The sequence below is a fragment of the Lolium perenne genome, chromosome 3 (genome assembly GCF_019359855.2).
Source record: "Lolium perenne isolate Kyuss_39 chromosome 3, Kyuss_2.0, whole genome shotgun sequence".
In the NCBI taxonomy this organism is placed as follows: domain Eukaryota; kingdom Viridiplantae; phylum Streptophyta; class Magnoliopsida; order Poales; family Poaceae; genus Lolium; species Lolium perenne.
Window position 1 is genome coordinate 68,322,155 of NC_067246.2, and position 18,966 is coordinate 68,341,120.

Consider the following 18,966-nt stretch of genomic DNA (forward strand, 5'->3'; position numbering starts at 1 on the left):
AGGCTATATATGCTTCTTAAGCAAACATCCTTTGGTATATTTTATGACTTCATCTTGGATATCTTGTCTTATCTATTTTGTTAACCTCTTGTGTGTGCATGTTTCTTTATGGATCACTTTGTCCACTTTAGAAACTCATATACATAGGAGCGTTAATCCATCATCTTGATATCCTTGTTCTTTGCCGACCATCTTTTTACCCCTTTTGTTTTTAGTGGGTTGGTAAAGAAAATTTATGAGTGCTTGGTTTATTTATTTTCTTCATGCACTCATATCTCGTAATCGTTGGACTAAAGTTGTTCTTGATAAGCATACTCTCTTTATCTTAGTTGTGTTCTAAATGATATATAGGGAGTGAGGATTCCATGTTTGTGCATATTATATTCAAATGCAAACATTATAAATTGCGCACGAACCTTGGGGAGCTTTCTTATTTTTAGAAGCACTATATCTCTCTTATCATGATATCTTTGTTTGTCCAATTGGATCTTTGATTGCTTGCTTTATTTGTTGAAGCTCACTTCACCATGTTATCTTTATGCAATCTTTGATCCTCAATATAGTTTGACTTCCTTCAAGTATTCATCATTGGATATGTGCACTTGATTCCACTCAAATTATGAGAAGTGCACACTTTGGGGAGGAACTCACATTATATTGTCCTTCTAAATTTTTCACCCATTTTGACAATCGATGCCAATGGGGGAGAAGTTTAGAGGGTTTAAGGGAATGGTTTTATACTTAAGTTTGGTTTGTGCTTAAGTGTTTTGCCTCTCATGCATTCCATATTTATATGTCTTGCATGGTTGTATATATATAGTGGAAACTATCCCAAAGGTTAATCTTGACAATGTATGCAATGAATTCATGTTCATCACACGTGCATACATTGTGGGGGTGTTTTCTCTATATATATTGGTTCTACTCACATCCATTGCATTTGTTGTAGTTGTGTGAGTAGAGCCAGTTTTGATATGGGCTAGTAGCTTTGTGTTACTTGACCATATCAAATACAACCTCTTGTATACAACTTATTCTCGGATAAGTTGCGTACTTGTCACCAATATTCATTATATAAACCCTCTTATTGTGGTTGTCATCAATTACCAAAATGGGGGAGATTGTAAGGGTACATTGCCCCTATGTGTGGTTTTGGTAATTAATGACAACCCCTATGGACTAATGTTTTCATTGAGTTTATATGAAGGAATATTCCATAGGTACTACTTGCTCTCCATGTGTTGGATTCAAGTATGGATGCCATGAAGATAAAGGTATATCTTGTGTATTGGCATCAAGATCATCGGTATGAAGATATATATATGTGATATGATCAATAAGAAGAAATGAAGATGGAGTTCTTATGTGGAACTCAATATTAGCCATGCTCTATCTTATGTGAGTATGTGAAGATACAAGGTTGAGTTGGGCAAGTTCAAGATAAGCGTCTCAAGTGAATCACATACTTGAAGCTTGCCGTCCATTTGATGATAATGGACTTGTGAAGATGTGCATCAATGGAGCTTTCCCATCATAGTGTATGGGGGAGCATTTGTGAGTCTTCACGAAGCAACATTGGTCAAGAGAGGCATTTCGGCTTGAGTGAAGCTTGAAGAATTATCATCAAGATCAAGCGGGATGCGCAAGGCAAAGGTATGGCCTTGCTAGGTTTTCCTTTTACCGGTCTCAAGGTGGATGTTGGGAGACCGGATTATAGGATAGATAGCCGCACTATTAAGAGGGGCTTTCGGTTGGGTAACTTGATCACATCGTCTTAGGGAGCTCAACCCCTTGCATACTTTGCATATCCTTATTGCTTCTTGGTGTTTCTCTATGTGAGGTTCTTGAGCTTGTTGCTAGCTTTACAACAAGCCCAAGTTCATCAAAAACGGAGTTCGCATGCATCTTCTATTGCGTTTTCGAGGTTGGGTGATTTTACCGGTTATTCATGATATAAGGTTCTACCCTTTTATATTCATGATAAAATCCCCTCCTACAGTTTCTTGAGTTTGCACTTTCTATTGGATAGCATTTGTTATTATCTTTCCAACGAAATTAGTTTCATGTCAATCGGAGTTCGGGAGCAATAGTTATTAAAGAAAAGGTAAAAGAAGAAAAAGAAAAAGAAAAGAAAAAAAGGGGGAAGGCAGCCGGTTGCCGCCCGGCCTGCCGGGCCGCACGCCGGCCCACCCGGTCCGCATCGGGCACCAACCGGACCGGGCGGCCACCGGCCCATGCGCCGGGCAGCCCAGCTACCCCTCCGGTCCGACCGGATTTTGACCGGGCCGCCACTCGGTCCGGAGGCCCACGCGGCTGCACCCCCGTCGCGCCCCTCGCGGCCTACACTCCGCGCCGCCCGGCGCTGCTGGGCCGCCGCCGCCCACGCGGCCTGGGCCGCTCCGCGCGGCCTGAGGCCTTCCCGCCGCCCAGCGCGCCACCGGCCGCACCCGGTTGCCGGGCCGGTCGGACAGGCCGACCGGGCTCCTCGGCGCCCAGGCCGGTCGGCCGGCCTGGCAACCAGCTGGGCTGTTTTTCTGCCCGAATTTTATGCGTTTTTCACCCCGTTTCTTCCCCAACGGTTATTTTTCTCCTTAGACTATAAATAGCCCTTCTTCCACCTTGAGCAAGAACTTCTTCCTCTCTCTCTCACCTCCATTGTTGCATTTGAAGAAGTTGCTCTCTCCCTTGATTCCTCCAACCATTCTTGCTCATATTTGAGGATTTGAGAGAGGAGATCTAGATCTACACTTCCACCAAACCATTTCTTCTCTAAGTGAGGGAATCTCTTGGGATCTAGATCTTGGAGTCTTTAGTTGACTTTCCCCCTTGTTCTTCCTCTCCAATCTCATCCTAGCATTCGTTGCTTTGGTGGGATTTGAGTGTGAAGGACTTGAACACCTCCGGTGTTCTTGCTTTGCATCATTGCATAGTGTTGAGCTCTCCACCACGATTTGTTCGAGTGAGAGACCGTGAGCTTGTTACTCTTGGAGGGTGACCTCCTAGTTGGCTTGGTTGGTGTCCCGGTGATCTCTTCGTGGAAGATTGTGAAGGGGCCCGGGCTTCTCCTTCGTGGAGCTTGTGAAGTGGTTGTGGAGCTTGCCATCTCCGGAGCGGAGGAAAAGCTAACCATAAGGAAAGGGCCATTATCCTTCGTGGGTGTGGTTCGGAGAATAGGGTGAGCCTTCGTGGCGCGGGGAATCCTTCGTGGGACCTCCACTCCTCCAAACGTGACGTACCTTGTTGCAAAGCAAGGGAACACGGGAATACATCCTCGTCTCCGCGTGCCTCAGTTATTTCTATACCCGAGCTCTCTTTCCTTGTGATAGCCATCGTGCTTGAAGTATATATATCTTGCTATCACTTGTGCTACATATATCTTGTGCCTATCTTGCTTAGCTCTAGTTGCTATTGTTACACTTAGTTGAGATTAGCATATTTAGGGTTTGTGCTTGTAAACTAAACGATAGTTTAATTCCGCATTCTTACAAGAAAAATCCGCAAGAGTTTGTAATTGCCTATTCACCCCCCCCCTCTAGGCGACATCTCGATCTTTCAGTTAGGATGTTGGCTGAATTGCATGCTAGGTGGAAAAGAGAGAATGAAATTGCTAGAGATAATAGTATGACTAAAGTTTGTACCATTACCAACACTAGTAGTGCTGAAGTCTCAAATGTTAGCAAACCTCCTACTAATAATGTTAAAATAATTGGTGTAGGAAAAGTCCCCACTCCTTCTACAAAATTGCCTAGAGCCACTGAAATTGTTTCTGTTAAGAGTGCTAAAAAATTGAAGTATGTGAGACAATAGTACTTTTACCTTTGATAATAATGAGTTTGATTTTGATGGTTGCAATATCTCTGAAGTAATTATGTTCCTACAAAAGCTTGCTAGAAGTCCTAATTCTAGTGCTATAGATATGGCTTTTACAAAACATATTACAAATGCTCTCATGCAAATTAGAGAAGAGAAGTTAAAACATGAAGTTTCTATTCCTAGGAAGTTAGAATATGGTTGGTAGCCCATCACTAAGATGAAAGTGAATGACTTTGATTGCAATGCTTTATGTGATCATGTGCGAGCATCTCTGTTATGCTTAGAAAAATTTATGATATGCTTGATTTGCCACCTTTGGAACAATGTTATTTGGATGTTCATTTTGCTGATATTGCTAAGAAGAAACCTTTGGGGAGAGTTAATGATGTTTTTATTATGGTTAGTAATAAATTTGTCCCCGTTGATTTTGTTTTTTGGATATTGAATGCAATGCTTCTTATCCTATTGTTTTGGGAAGACCTTTTCTTAGAACGGTTGGTGCTGCAATTGATATAAGAGATGGGATTATTAAATATCAGTTCTCACTCAAGAAAGGTATGGAACACTTCTCTAGAAAGATAAATAAGTTACCTTTTGATTCTATTATTGGGACAAATTATGATGTTGATTATTCTTCACTTGAAGATACTTTATTCGAGCTCTTTTTCTGGCGCCTAGCAGAAAGGCATTAAAGAAAAGAACTCTTGGGAGATAACCCATGTTTTATTTCTGTAATTTTTCTTTTGTTGAGTCTTGAACCTCTTTAATAACCTCTCCTTATCCTTTCTATTTCATTTTTGTGCCAAGGATAGCCTCTAATAGGAAGAAGGTAAGATTTGGAGAAGATGTTGTCTCGAAACAGATTTTGTGTTGCCAACAACAAAATTTATTATTCTCAGCCAGAATGTAGGATTGATCTGAAATTTTTTAAACATATGCCCGGGTTATTATATAACTTTCGTTAGTTTTGCACTTTTCAATTTGAGCAACAGAGAATTTTCGAAAAAATGATCTTTACCTGGTGTTCTGTTTTGAAAAATTTCTGACACTATTTGCATTTGCCTCTTAATCTTTTTATTTTTGAGTTCTTTTGAGAGAAAGAGCTTTTAAAAGAAGTTGCTACAGTAGCTAATATTGTAATGGATGTTTTACTTATGTTAGAACTGAACCAAAGTGGATTTGTTATTTTAATTGCACTAATGCTGCTAATGAAAATTGTGTGAAGTTTTCTATGAAGGAAGTTTCTAAGTATATGGAGAGAAAAATGATGTGATAAGATAAAGGATGGACAAAAGCTCAAGTTTGGGGATGCCCATGTCACCCCAAGAAATATCCAAGAGGTAGAAGCATCAAAGCTTGGGGATGCCCAAAGCATTCCCTTCTTCATCAACAAAAATATCAGGTCATCTTTCAAGACACTATATTTGTATTGCTTCATATGCTATGTGTTGTTCTTGGAGCGTCTTTCTTTTCCTTTTTTTTCTTTTCTTTTGTTTGTTGTAGTATATGGTTGGATCCTAGCATACTTGTTTTGAGAATGACACACTCTATTTTAATTGCATAGAGCACTCTAGTTTTCACTCTTATTGTTCTGCAAGTGTTCTCTTTTGCTAGTACCGTGTTTAGCTCTGGTTTTCCACTCATGTTTTTTTCAGAGCTTGTTAGTTTTATTTAGTTAGGTATGATTGGCTCTCTGGTCTTTATTGATTATTATCTATGAGAGTTATTTCAAATAAATTGATTGGTGTTGGATACGAGTAAAATATTTCATGCTTATAGTGGTGCAAAAGGAAGCTTGTTTAGATTGTGACTTAGACTTTAGCATGTCATGTTAGATGTATTTTTAATTTTATGCTTATTAGTTATTGTTGTAGCATGACTTGTCTTAAATAGCTGAGAGTGCTTAATGTGCCATTGAAAGAATCATGTGGTGTTTCCATCATACAAAAGCATAATATTATGGTATTCTACTTTGATGCTTTAATTGGGTTGACTTAGCACATGCTTACACCATGTTATGACTACAAATCAGTCACCTCAAGCCTCCATGATCATTTAGTTTTTGACTTGTAATATCACTTTATGCTATGATTAATAATGTTTTGTCGTTATGCATGATTATGGCCATTATTGCTCTCTTGGTCGGTCACTCCCAGTCTTTTGCTAGCCTTCCCTGTACTGAGTATGAGCTCTACTCGTGCATCCAACTCCCAAAAACCAAAGTTTTCCAATTGTGTCCACCATACCTACCTATATGTGGTATTTCACCGCCACTCCAAAGTAAATTGCTTGTGTGCTACCTTTAAAATCTTCAAAAATTATTACCTATTTTGTGTTCCTGTTTTAGCTCATGACGAAGTGTTGGATGCTTTATTGTCTCTTTCATGTTTATTTTGGCTTCACACCTTGACTAGCATGCATAATGTGATATTCCCTAATATTGCAAAAAGAGCAGGCAAATATGGGTGCCCAGCCCACTAAATATAAAATGAACAAATAATCAAATAAATCTCCTAACATTATGGGCTTGAGAAATCATGAACTTAGCTTGTTCAAATAAAGGATAAGATGCACTTTATTGACTCTATGGGATCCGCTTTTGAAGCCATTAAACATGAAATGATGATAGATCATTTGATGCCATTCGTTGACATAGACATACATACCTCTCAAAATACATTTTCAACACCTCTGTTTTATTCAAAATAAAAAAGCTCTAGCACATGAGTAATCTTGCTTCCCTTTGCGCAGTGCCTTTCTTTTACTTTTATGTTGAATCTTCATCTTCTAACCTTATGCACCAATTGAGAGAGGATAGTTGTTATTCTGAGTATAATGTGCATAGTCCCAAAATTTATTATTGATTGATTCATAATTATGTTATTGCTTGTTCTCAAATTATTTACATCTAGTCACTCTTTTGAACTTTAAAGGTGTCCTATGCATTTATGTTTTGCTATTCCATGAAGGACAAGCTGACTACCACTTTGCTATGTTTTCTCTATGATAAAAAAACAGACAGTTGCTTTCAGTGCACTATTATTCATGATCTTCTGTTTGAGTTATTTCTAATGTTGTAACATAGTTGTTAAGTTCTATTGTTAGAATTATATCTATCATGCCTATGTTTAGAGTAATTTGATCTCAGCTCAAAATGCTTTTACGATAACTTGATCAAGATTGTGTTGGCTGCATGTCATCTCAAAAATTATTTTTGTTATCACTTACCTACTCGAGGACGAGCAGGAGTTAAGCTTGGGGATGCTGATACGTTGCAAACGTATCTATAATTTTTGATGATCCATGCTTGTTTTACACCAATTTGTATATGTTTTGTTTACACTTCGTGACATTTTTATGCATTTTCTAGAACTAACATATTAACAAGATGACATAATGTCAGTTCTTGTTTTTGCTGTTTTTGTATTTCAGAAAAGTTGTACAGGAAATATTATCAGAATTGGACGAAACAAAAGCCGAAGTTCCTATTTTACTGTCACGGTGACGGAGTCCAAAAGGGAGACAGAGAGGAGCCGGGAGGTGGCCACACCACCCCTAGGCGTGGTGTCGGCCCCTCGGGCGTCCACCGACCTCGCCCTTTCACCTATAAATTTACATCCTCGGGAAAAACCTAAACACTCGAGCCTCCATCCACGAAAAGTTCCGTAGCCGCCGACATCGTTGACCCTAGTTTGGGTGGGTTCTGAAGCTCTTCCCGACACCCTGCCAGAGAGGGAGATCATCACCAGAGGCCTCTTCATCACCATGCCCGCCTCCGAAGGGATGCGTGAGTAGTTCATCTTTTGACTATACGGGTCCATAGCAGTAGCTAGATGGTTGTCTTCTCCTCTTTATGCTTCATGTTTAGATCTTGTGAGTTGCCTATCATGATCAAGATCATCTTTATGTAATGATACATATTGTGTTTGCTGGGATCCGATGAATATTGAATACTATGGTTGAGTTGATTATAGACCTGGTTACATGTTATTTGTGATCTTGTATTCTCTTCGTTGCTAGTAGATGCTCTGGCCAAGTATGTGTTTGTGACTCCAAGAGGGAGCATTTATGCTTGATATGGGTTCTTGCCTCTAGTAATCTCGGAGAGTGACAATAACTCCTAAGGTTGTATATGTGTTGTTGCTACTAGGGAGAAAACAACAATGCTTTATCCAAGGATAATTCTATTGTTTACTTTACACACTTTACTTAATGCAATAATCTGTTGCTTGCAACTTAATACCAAGAATTTTTTGGATGATATCTTGAGGGTGGATTATTAGTCATAGATGCAGTTGGATTACGGTCTATGAATCTTGTTGTAATGCCCAAATGAATCTCATAGTAATCATATTGTCATGTATGGTCTTTATTCTGTCAATTGTCCAGCTGTAATTTGTTTACCCATCATGTTATTTATCTTTATGGATAGATACCTCTAGTGAACTGTGGATCCCAGTCCTTTCTTTTACATTGATAAAACCATCTACTGCGAATACATGTTCTATTTTCTTACTGCAAATACTTGTTCTATTTATTTCAGTGCAAACAAGCATATCTTTCCACACTATACGTCTAATCCTTTGTTTTCAGCAAAACCAGTGAAATTGACAACCTCACTGTAAGTTGGGCAAAGTATTTTGGTTGTATTGTTGCATGTTTCCATGTTGTTGCTGACACCGGTAGTGCGCCCTGCCAAAGTCAGCCAGCAACACCTTCAGAAGTGATTTATTTCTCCTACTGGTCGATTAAACCTTGGTTTCTTGCCGAGGGAAACTTTCTACCGTGACGATCATACCTTCCTCTGGTAGTTTTCCAATTGCGTACTCTGCACAACATCAATGGTGGGAAGATATGGAGCGAATAAAGGCCGCACCGAAGGGTGGTTGCAACAATCGATTTCATCATCTTTTCGTTTGCTTGAAGTCGAAGGTTGGGACTGACCAAAGGCGGCTTCTCAATGGGTTTGTACAATAGAGAAGACGACAAGTAAACGAGTGATGGGTTAGAGAAGGATCGTTGATACGTCTCCGATGTATCGATAATTTCTTATGTTCCATGCCACATTATTGATGATATCTACATGTTTTATGCACACTTTATGTCATATTTATGCATTTTCTGGAACTAACCTATTGACGAGATGCCGAAGGGCCAGTTCCTGTTTTCTGCTGTTTTTGGTTTCAGAAATCCTAGTAAGGAAATATTCTCGGAATCGGACGAAATCAACGCCCATCATCTTAGAATCCCCGGAAGCATCCAGAACACCCGAGAGTCGCCAGAGGGGGGCCACAGGGGCCCCAGATGATAGGCCGGCGCGGCCCAGGCCCTGGCCGCGCCGCCTTATGGTGTCGTCGCCTCGTTGACCTCCTGATGCCGCCTCTTCGCCTATTTAAGCCCCCTCGACCTAAAACCTCGATACGGAAAAGCCACGGTACGAGAAACCTTCCAGAGCCGCCGCCATCGCGAAGCCAAGATCTGGGGGACAGGAGTCTCTGTTCCGGCACGCCGCCGGGACGGGGAAGTGCCCCCGGAAGGCTCCTCCATCGACACCACAGCCATCTTCATCAACGCTGCTGTCTCCCATGAGGAGGGAGTAGTTCTCCATCGAGGCTCGGGGCTGTACCGGTAGCTATGTGGTTCATCTCTCTCCTATGTACTTCAATACAATAATCTCATGAGCTGCCTTACATGATTGAGATTCATATGATGATGCTTGTAATCTAGATGTCGTTATGCTAGTCAAGTGAATTTTACTTATGTGATCTCCGGAGACTCCTTGTCCCACGTGTGTAAAGGTGACAGTGTGTGCACCGTGTGGGTCTCTTAGGCTATATTTCACAGAATACTTATTCACTGTTATGAATGGCATAGTGAAGTGCTTATTTATATCTCTTTATGATTACAATGTGTTTGTATCACAATTTATCTATGTGCTACTCTAGTGATGTTATTAAAGTAGTTTTATTCCTCCTGCACGGTGTAATGGTGACAGTGTGTGCATCCGTGTCAGTACTTGGCGTAGGCTATGATCATGATCTCTTGTAGATTATGAAGTTAACTATTGCTATGATAGTATTGATGTGATCTATGCCTCCTTTCATAGCGTGAAGGTGACAGTGTGCATGCTATGTTAGTACTTGGTTTAGTCGTGTTGATCTTTCATGCACTCTAAGGTTATTTAAATATGAACATTGAATATTGTGGAGCTTGTTAACTCCGGCATTGAGGGTTCGTGTAATCCTACACAGTCAGTGGTGTTCATCATCCAACAAGAGAGTGTAGAGTATGCATTTATCTATTCTGTTATGTGATCAATGTTGAGAGTGTCCACTAGTGAAAGTATGATCCCTAGGCCTTGTTCCTAATTACTGCTATCGCTGCTTGTTTCTTGTTTCTTTGCGTTACTACTGCTGCGTTACTACTGCTTGTTTACTGTCCTGGGCAAAGCACTTTTCTGGTGCCGTTGCTACTGCTCATACTTATTCATACCACCTGTATTTCACTATCTCTTCGCCGAACTAGTGCACCTATTAGGTGTGTTGGGGACACAAGAGACTTTTTGCTTTGTGGTTGCAGGGTTGCATGAGAGGGATATCTTTGACCTCTTCCTCCCTGAGTTCGATAAACCTTGGGTGATCCACTTAAGGGAAACTTGCTGCTGTTCTACAAACCTCTGCTCTTGGAGGCCCAACACTGTCTACAGGAAAAGGAGGGGGCGTAGACATCAAGCTATTTTCTGGCGCCGTTGCCGGGGAGGAAAGGTAAAAGGCACTCATACTCCGGTTTTAGGTAACAGTACTTTTCTGGCGCCGTTGTGTGTGTGCTCGAAGCTATTTCCTTTAGATCCTGCAATTGCAACTTTTTGTTTCTTGTTTACACTAGTTAGGCATAATGGAAAACAACAAAAATATGAGAGATCTTTATGAACTTTATCTTGAATTAGGACATGATGTGTTTGAAGAGAGAATTAAAAAACCCATGGAACTTTATATGCATGCTAATGGGAATGTTATTAATATGAATGCTTTGAACAGTATTGTTGCTAATGCTATGGAAAATTATAAGCTTGGGGAAGCTGGTTTTGATGAGCATGATCTTTTTAGTCCCCCGGGCATTGAGGAGAAAATTTTCTTTGATGATACTTTACCTCCTATTTATGATGATTGTAATGATAGTAGTCTTTTGTTGCCACCTACTATGGAGAGTAAATTTGATTATGATTACAATATGCCTCCTATATTTGATGATAGCTACTTTGTTGAATTTGCTCCCACTACAACTAATAAAATTGACTATGCTTATGTGGAGAATAATAATTTTATGCATGAGACTCATGATAAGAATGCTTTATGTGATAGTTATATTGTTGAGTTTGCTCATGATGCTACTGAAAGTTATTATGAGAGAGGAAAATATGGTTGTAGAAATTTTCATGTTATTAAAACACCTCTCTATGCGCTGAAATTTTTGAAGCTACACTTGTTTTATCTTTCTATGCTTGTTGCATTATGCTTCTTGAACTTGTTTATTTACAAGATTCCTATGCATAGGAAGCATGTTAGGCTTAAATTTGTTTCATACTTGCCTCTTGATGCTATCTTTTTTGCTTCAAATACTATTTCTAGCGAGTGCATCATTAAAACTGCTGAGCCCATCTTAATGGCTATAAAGAAAGAACTTCTTGGGAGATAACCCATGTGTTTATTTTGCTACAGTAACTTTGTTTTATATTTGTGTCTTGGAAGTTGTTTACTACTGTAGCAACCTCTCCTTATCTTAAGTTTAGTGTTTTGTTGTGCCAAGTAAAGTCGTTGATGGTAAAGTTCATACTAGATTTGGATTACTGCACAGAAACAGATTTCTTTGCTGTCACGAATCTGGGCAAAATTCTCTGTAGGTAACTCATAAAATTATACCAATTTACGTGAGTGATCCTCAGATATGTACGCAACTTTCATTCAATTTGAGCATTTTCATTTGAGCAAGTCTGGTGCCTCAATAAAATTCGTCAATACGAACTGTTCTGTTTTTGACAGATTCTGCCTTTTATTTCGCATTGCCAGTTTTGTTATGCTTGATGGATATTTCGATTCCATTGACTTTCAGTAGATTTGTGCAATGTCCAGAAGTGTTAAGAATGATTATGTCACCTCTGAACATGTGAATTTTTGATTATGCACTAACCCTCTAATGAGTTTGTTTCGAGTTTGGTGTGGAGGAAGTTTTCAAGGGTCAAGAGAGGAGGATGATATACTACGATCAAGAAGAGTGAAAAGTCTAAGCTTGGGGATGCCCCGGTGGTTCATCCCTGCATATTTCAAGAAGAGTCAAGCATCTAAGCTTGGGGATGCCCAAGTCATCCCCTTCTTCATCGACAACATTATCAGGTTCCTCCCCTGAAACTATATTTTTATTCCATCACATCTTATGTACTTTACTTGGAGCGTCGGTTTGTTCTTGTTTTTGTTTTGTTTGAATAAAATGGATCCTAGCATTCATTGTATGGGAGAGAGACACGCTCCGCTGTAGCATATGGACAAGTATGTCCTTAGGCTCTACTCATAATATTCATGGCGAAGTTTCTTCTTCGTTAAATTGTTATATGGTTGGAATTGGAAAATGATACATGTAGTAATTGCTAAAATGTCTTGGATAATGTGATACTTGGCAATTGTTGTTCTCATGTTTAAGCTCTTTCATCATATACTTTGCACCCATTAATGAAGAAATACATAGAGCATGCTAAAATTTGGTTTGCATATTTGGTCTCTCTAAAGTCTAGATAATTTCTAGTATTGAGGTTGAACAACAAGGAAGACGGTGTAGAGTTTTATAATGTTTTCAATATGTCTTTTATGTGAGTTTTGCTGCACCGCTTCATCCTTGTGTTTGTTTCAAATAGCCTTGCTAGCCTAAGCCTTGTATCGAGAGGGAATACTTCTCATGCATCCAAATCCTTGAGCCAACCACTATGCCATTTGTGTCCACCATACCTACCTACTACATGGTATTTCTCCGCCATTCCAAAGTAAATTGCTTGAGTGCTACCTTTAAATTTCTATTCCTCCACCTTTGCAATATATAGCTCATGGGACAAATAGCTTAAAAACTATTGTGGTATTGAATATGTACTTATGCACTTTATCTCTTATTAAGTTGCTTGTTGTGCGATAACCATGTTCCTGGGGACGCCATCAACTACTCTTTATTGAATATCATGTGAGTTGCTATGCATGTTCGTCTTGTCTGAAGTAAGGGAGATTTACCGCTAAAATGGTTATAGCATTGCATAATGTTAGAGAAGAACATTGGGCCGCTAACTAAAGCCATGATCCATGGTGGAAGTTTCAGTTTTGGACAAATATCCTCAATCTCATATGAGAAAATTAATTGTTGTTGAATGCTTATGCATAAAAGAGGAGTCCATTATCTGTTGTCTATGTTGTCCCGGTATGGATGTCTAAGTTGAGAATAATCAATAGCGAGAAATCCGATGCGAGCTTTCTCCTTAGACCTTTGTACAGGCGGCATAGAGGTACCCCTTTGTGACACTTGGTTAAAACATGTGCATTGCGATGATAATCCAGGTAATCCGAGCTAATTAGGACAAGGTGCGGGCACTATTAGTATACTATGCATGAGGCTTGCAACTTGTAAGATATAATTTACATGATACATATGCTTTATTACTACCGTTGACAAAATTGTTTCTTGTTTTCAAAATCAAAGCTCTAGCACAAATATAGCAATCGATGCTTTCCTCTTCGAAGGACCATTCTTTTACTTTTATTGTTGAGTCAGTTCACCTATCTCTCTCTACCTCAAGAAGCAAACACTTGTGTGAACTGTGCATTGATTCCTACATACTTGCATATTGCACTTATTATATTACTCTATGTTGACAATATCCATGAGATATACATGTTATAAGTTGAAAGCAACCGCTGAAACTTAATCTTCCTTTGTGTTGCTTCAATACCTTTACTTTGAATTATTGCTTTATGAGTTAACTCTTATGCAAGACTTATTGATGCTTGTCTTGAAGTACTATTCATGAAAAGTCTTTGCTATATGATTCAATTGTTTACTCATGTCATTTACATTGTTTTGATCGCTGCATTCATTACATATGCTTTACAATAGTATGATCAAGGTTATGATGGCATGTCACTCCAGAAATTATCTTTGTTATCGTTTACTTGCTCGGGACGAGCAGAAACTAAGCTTGGGGATGCTGATACGTCTCCGACGTATCGATAATTTCTTATGTTCCATGCCACATTATTGATGATATCTACATGTTTTATGCATTTTCTGGAACTAACCTATTGACGAGATGCCGAAGGGTCAGTTCCTGTTTTCTGCTGTTTTTGGTTTCAGAAATCCTAGTAAGGAAATATTCTCGGAATCGGACGAAATCAACGCCCAGCATCTTAGAATCCCCGGAAGCATCCAGAACACCCGAGAGTCGCCAGAGGGGGGCCACAGGGGCCCCAGATGATAGGCCGGCGCGGGCCAGGCCCTGGCCGCGCCACCTTATGGTGTCGTCGCCTCGTTGACCTCCTGACGCCGCCTCTTCGCCTATTTAAGCCCCCTCGACCTAAAACCTCGATACGGAAAAGCCACGGTACGAGAAACCTTCCAGAGCCGCCGCCATCGCGAAGCCAAGATCTGGGGGACAGGAGTCTCTGTTCCGGCACGCCGCCGGGACGGGGAAGTGCCCCCGGAAGGCTCCTCCATCGACACCACCGCCATCTTCATCAACGCTGTTGTCTCCCATGAGGAGGGAGTAGTTCTCCATCGAGGCTCGGGGCTGTACCGGTAGCTATGTGGTTCATCTCTCTCCTATGTACTTCAATACAATAATCTCATGAGCTGCCTTACATGATTGAGATTCATATGATGATACTTGTAATCTAGATGTCGTTATGCTAGTCAAGTGAATTTTACTTATGTGATCTCCGGAGACTCCTTGTCCCACGTGTGTAAAGGTGACAGTGTGTGCACCGTGTGGGTCTCTTAGGCTATATTTCACAGAATACTTATTCACTGTTATGAATGGCATAGTGAAGTGCTTATTTATATCTCTTTATGATTGCAATGTGTTTGTATCACAATTTATCTATGTGCTACTCTAGTGATGTTATTAAAGTAGTTTTATTCCTCCTGCACGGTGTAATGGTGACAGTGTGTGCATCCGTGTTAGTACTTGGCGTAGGCTATGATCATGATCTCTTGTAGATTATGAAGTTAACTATTGCTATGATAGTATTGATGTGATCTATGCCTCCTTTCATAGCGTGAAGGTGACAGTGTGCATGCTATGTTAGTACTTGGTTTAGTCGTGTTGATCTTTCATGCACTCTAAGGTTATTTAAATATGAACATTGAATATTGTGGAGCTTGTTAACTCCGGCATTGAGGGTTCGTGTAATCCTACACAGTCAGTGGTGTTCATCATCCAACAAGAGAGTGTAGAGTATGCATTTATCTATTCTGTTATGTGATCAATGTTGAGAGTGTCCACTAGTGAAAGTATGATCCCTAGGCCTTGTTCCTAATTACTGCTATCGCTGCTTGTTTACTGTTTTACTGCGTTACTACTGCTGCGTTACTACTGCTTGTTTACTGTCCTGGGCAAAGCACTTTTCTGGTTCCGTTGCTACTGCTCATACTTATTCATACCACCTGTATTTCACTATCTCTTCGCCGAACTAGTGCACCTATTAGGTGTGTTGGGGACACAAGAGACTTCTTGCTTTGTGGTTGCAGGGTTGCATGAGAGGGATATCTTTGACCTCTTCCTCCCTGAGTTCGATAAACCTTGGGTGATCCACTTAAGGGAAACTTGCTGCTGTTCTACAAACCTCTGCTCTTGGAGGCCCAACACTGTCTACAGGAAAAGGAGGGGGCGTAGACATCAATCGTTCACTCAGATGAAAGACTATGAGGTCTAGTATGTAAATATTCCTAGTAGATCACCTTCTGCCTCCTGATACCATCTAGTCACACCATTCTCCATACATCGGCCCGTGACCCATGGGTGCAACAGGTGTATTGGTTTAGTCGTCTCATGGGACTATTTCCTGACATCGTTGTCTTACGACATATCGTCTGGTTGTGTTGACTAGTAACTTTATCGCGCACTCGACAACCCACATCTTTATTGAGTCCGATGTTGACCTAGGATCGGGTGGTGAAGGGCATTCTTTGGTTACTGTAAGAAGTGGAGGATGGCCTGAAATGCTACTTTTATGAACTTGGCAGAGGAACCTCATCCTATCATCAAGCGAGGACAAATGTATCTGGGTAGTTAGGTACTATGTGACACTATCCACTACCTATTTTGCTACTTTTTGTTATCAAATTTTGGATTGAACTCATTTGTTTTAAAAACCATTTGACTTCAATTTCGATATGAATTTGTGTAGCATGAAAGATATTAGTATCAATAATTAAGTGGACATATCATTTGAAGGTCTGGTGCACTAGTATGATTCAAAGGTGAAGCCAGTATACCCACGTGTTGTAAATATGTTACTTCTCTCATTCACACGAGCATTCAACGACATCATTGAAGAGTTGATGTTCTGATGAGGACATCCCATCTATTGATACAACCGATGTACCTACAGCCACACAAATACAAGGACCAATCAGTCGAGCTCGTGCCAAACAACTTAACTATCAGGTACTTTCGTTTCTTGGAACTATTCCTCACATACATGAGAATATGATGCTGCCTAAATCAGATATGTTTGTTATTCTTAGAAATGATGGACCTATCATGGATGAGAAGGACAAATATTGGAGCATGATCACACATGGAGGAGATGGCAGCAAACATGTGAGGATTGAAGAGGACGCTGCGAGTGGAGATTTCAGAACTTTGAAGCCACCATAATTGGAGATGAAGACATGTACGAAATATAGAGTTTTCCACTTCATAATTTCGTCCATACGAGTACATGGTGCTGCGACACCATTAGTTTTGGGCCAGGCCCATGTAATTTTCACAGAATTAAGTCAGCCCCCGTTTAGAGTCCGTACTGAAGGGGGAAAGGCCTTCTAGGGTTTGGTTCGGCCACCATATGCATGGATGGCCGAAACCCCACCTTTTCCTCCTTTAAACACCCCCATAGCCGCCACGTTTAGACTCGGATTTTGATTAGATTAAAAGTTAGCTATTGCTGCAACTCTCATGTACTTCTTTTGAGGCCAACGCCCAAAACAAGACCGACTATTCGGAATCCCACCATATTCAATAAAGATTTCATATTTCATCCGCAATATTCTGATTGCAATATTAGTTCTTACTTGTTCCCGATTTCATGTAGGAATTAGGACCCTCACTGGTCAGGCTGATTGTGCATCCGCAAGATCAGTAACTCCCAGAGATTGTCCCAGCGATTGCATTGGCGCATGAGCTTTGCACGTGTAGTCGAATCATCAAGCACGAACTCCACCAACAAATCGACGTTATCATACTCTCATCGAAAGATCGGACACCTTTGCCCTATCATGTTCCCCTCCTTCCTCCAGACGCTCGAGGTGGCATGCTCTATTTCTATAAGTATGGCTTGTTCCTAGTGGGTTGGCATCAGTCGTGGTGACGCCTACAACAAGAAGAAAATGGTGGCTCGGGAGCAGGGTTGGTGGTCCCTCAACGCCCAATCTAGAGTTTGGCATGAAGAAGATTGTTGCTCCAGAGCAAGGTTGGTCACCCCGAATGACATGCCACATGGACGTGGGCCCCGCTACTAGCTGGTTTATCATCGTCTAGCTCTTAAAGCCTCAAAAGCGACAGTGAGGGTAGATAGGACATTAGAATCTTGGCTCCTCTTCTAGCGAGCTACTCCCTCCGATCTCCTTTAATTGACTCGAATTTAGTGCAACTTTATACTAAATTCGAGTCATTTAAAAGGGATTGGAGGGAGTACATGGCAACACTGGAGGTTGGCGGTAGTACACCATCTTGCAGGATCCAAAAAGACTTAATTGTAATATTATTTTCTTATCCTATTTTTGTGAAGTTTCTAGGTCACTCTCTTGCATATTTCACATGTGTTGTTTTTTGCGAAAAGTCCAGCGATCTATTCATATGCATCAACAATAGTACATGAAAACCTAAAAGTAATAAAAATACAAATAAGTCTTTAACCAACTATCGACGAGCTGACGACTAAAGCCAAAGGACGCCAGAGGCGTGCTGTCGTCCTCGCCCCTCCCTCACTGGAGCTGAGCAAAACTTGTCGTAGTAGAGTTTGTTAAAGTAGAGAGAAGGGAAGTCGTCATGCTAAAGCCAAAGAGAACCAACATACAAGAGAAACGATCGTCGCCGATGAAGAGAGGCGTAAATCAGAAGCAACATCGACCAAATCCAGCGATATTTGCCGGAGACACACCTCCACAGGCCCTCCGATAACGCTATACGGATCACCGAAACTAGAGCTAGACGGGAGGGGGGGGTCTTATTCTATCTTCAGGAAGTCGCCACCGCCACATCTTTTTAAATAGGACACATGCCCTAACAAAACAAAGAAAAACATTAAAAAACGGAGCCAAAACAAAGAAAAACATTAAAAAACGGAGCCCTCACCTCGAGAAAGACCGAGATCCACCGCGCCCCCATTGCCGTAAGGCCACATGAGGCTAGGCGGATCAGCGGCGGTGCACCGACGGGAGGTAGAAGCAATCTCATTTACTTTCTTGGGAGATTGCAAATTCCACGCGTGTTTTCCACATGTGTTTTTATCCACCTTTGTTTGATTTTTAACAATAGGACGAGGTTTCTCTTGCGAGAAAAAATGTGGAAGCAAAATCCAAATTAAATGGTCATACTTTGGTTTTACTTCGACCTGGCTTTGTTTTCTTAGAAACTTTTCTCTTCTTCCTTTCTTTGAGGGGAGTGTTTTTTTTTTTTACCGTTTGTTATTCAGACATTTGTTTTCGTAGTAGAACACACGTAATCTTGGAGATGCATTCAGGGCCGACCAGTGCTGAAAAAGCCCCACTCAGTTGGGCTCAAAAGATTTGGGCAGGCTCAAAAATTCCTAGCCCGACCCCGCCGCGGGCAACCCATTCGCGCCCCAAACAGCGAAAATTTTAACCCCGAAACAAAAAAATTCGCGCGAACCACAGCCCACAGGG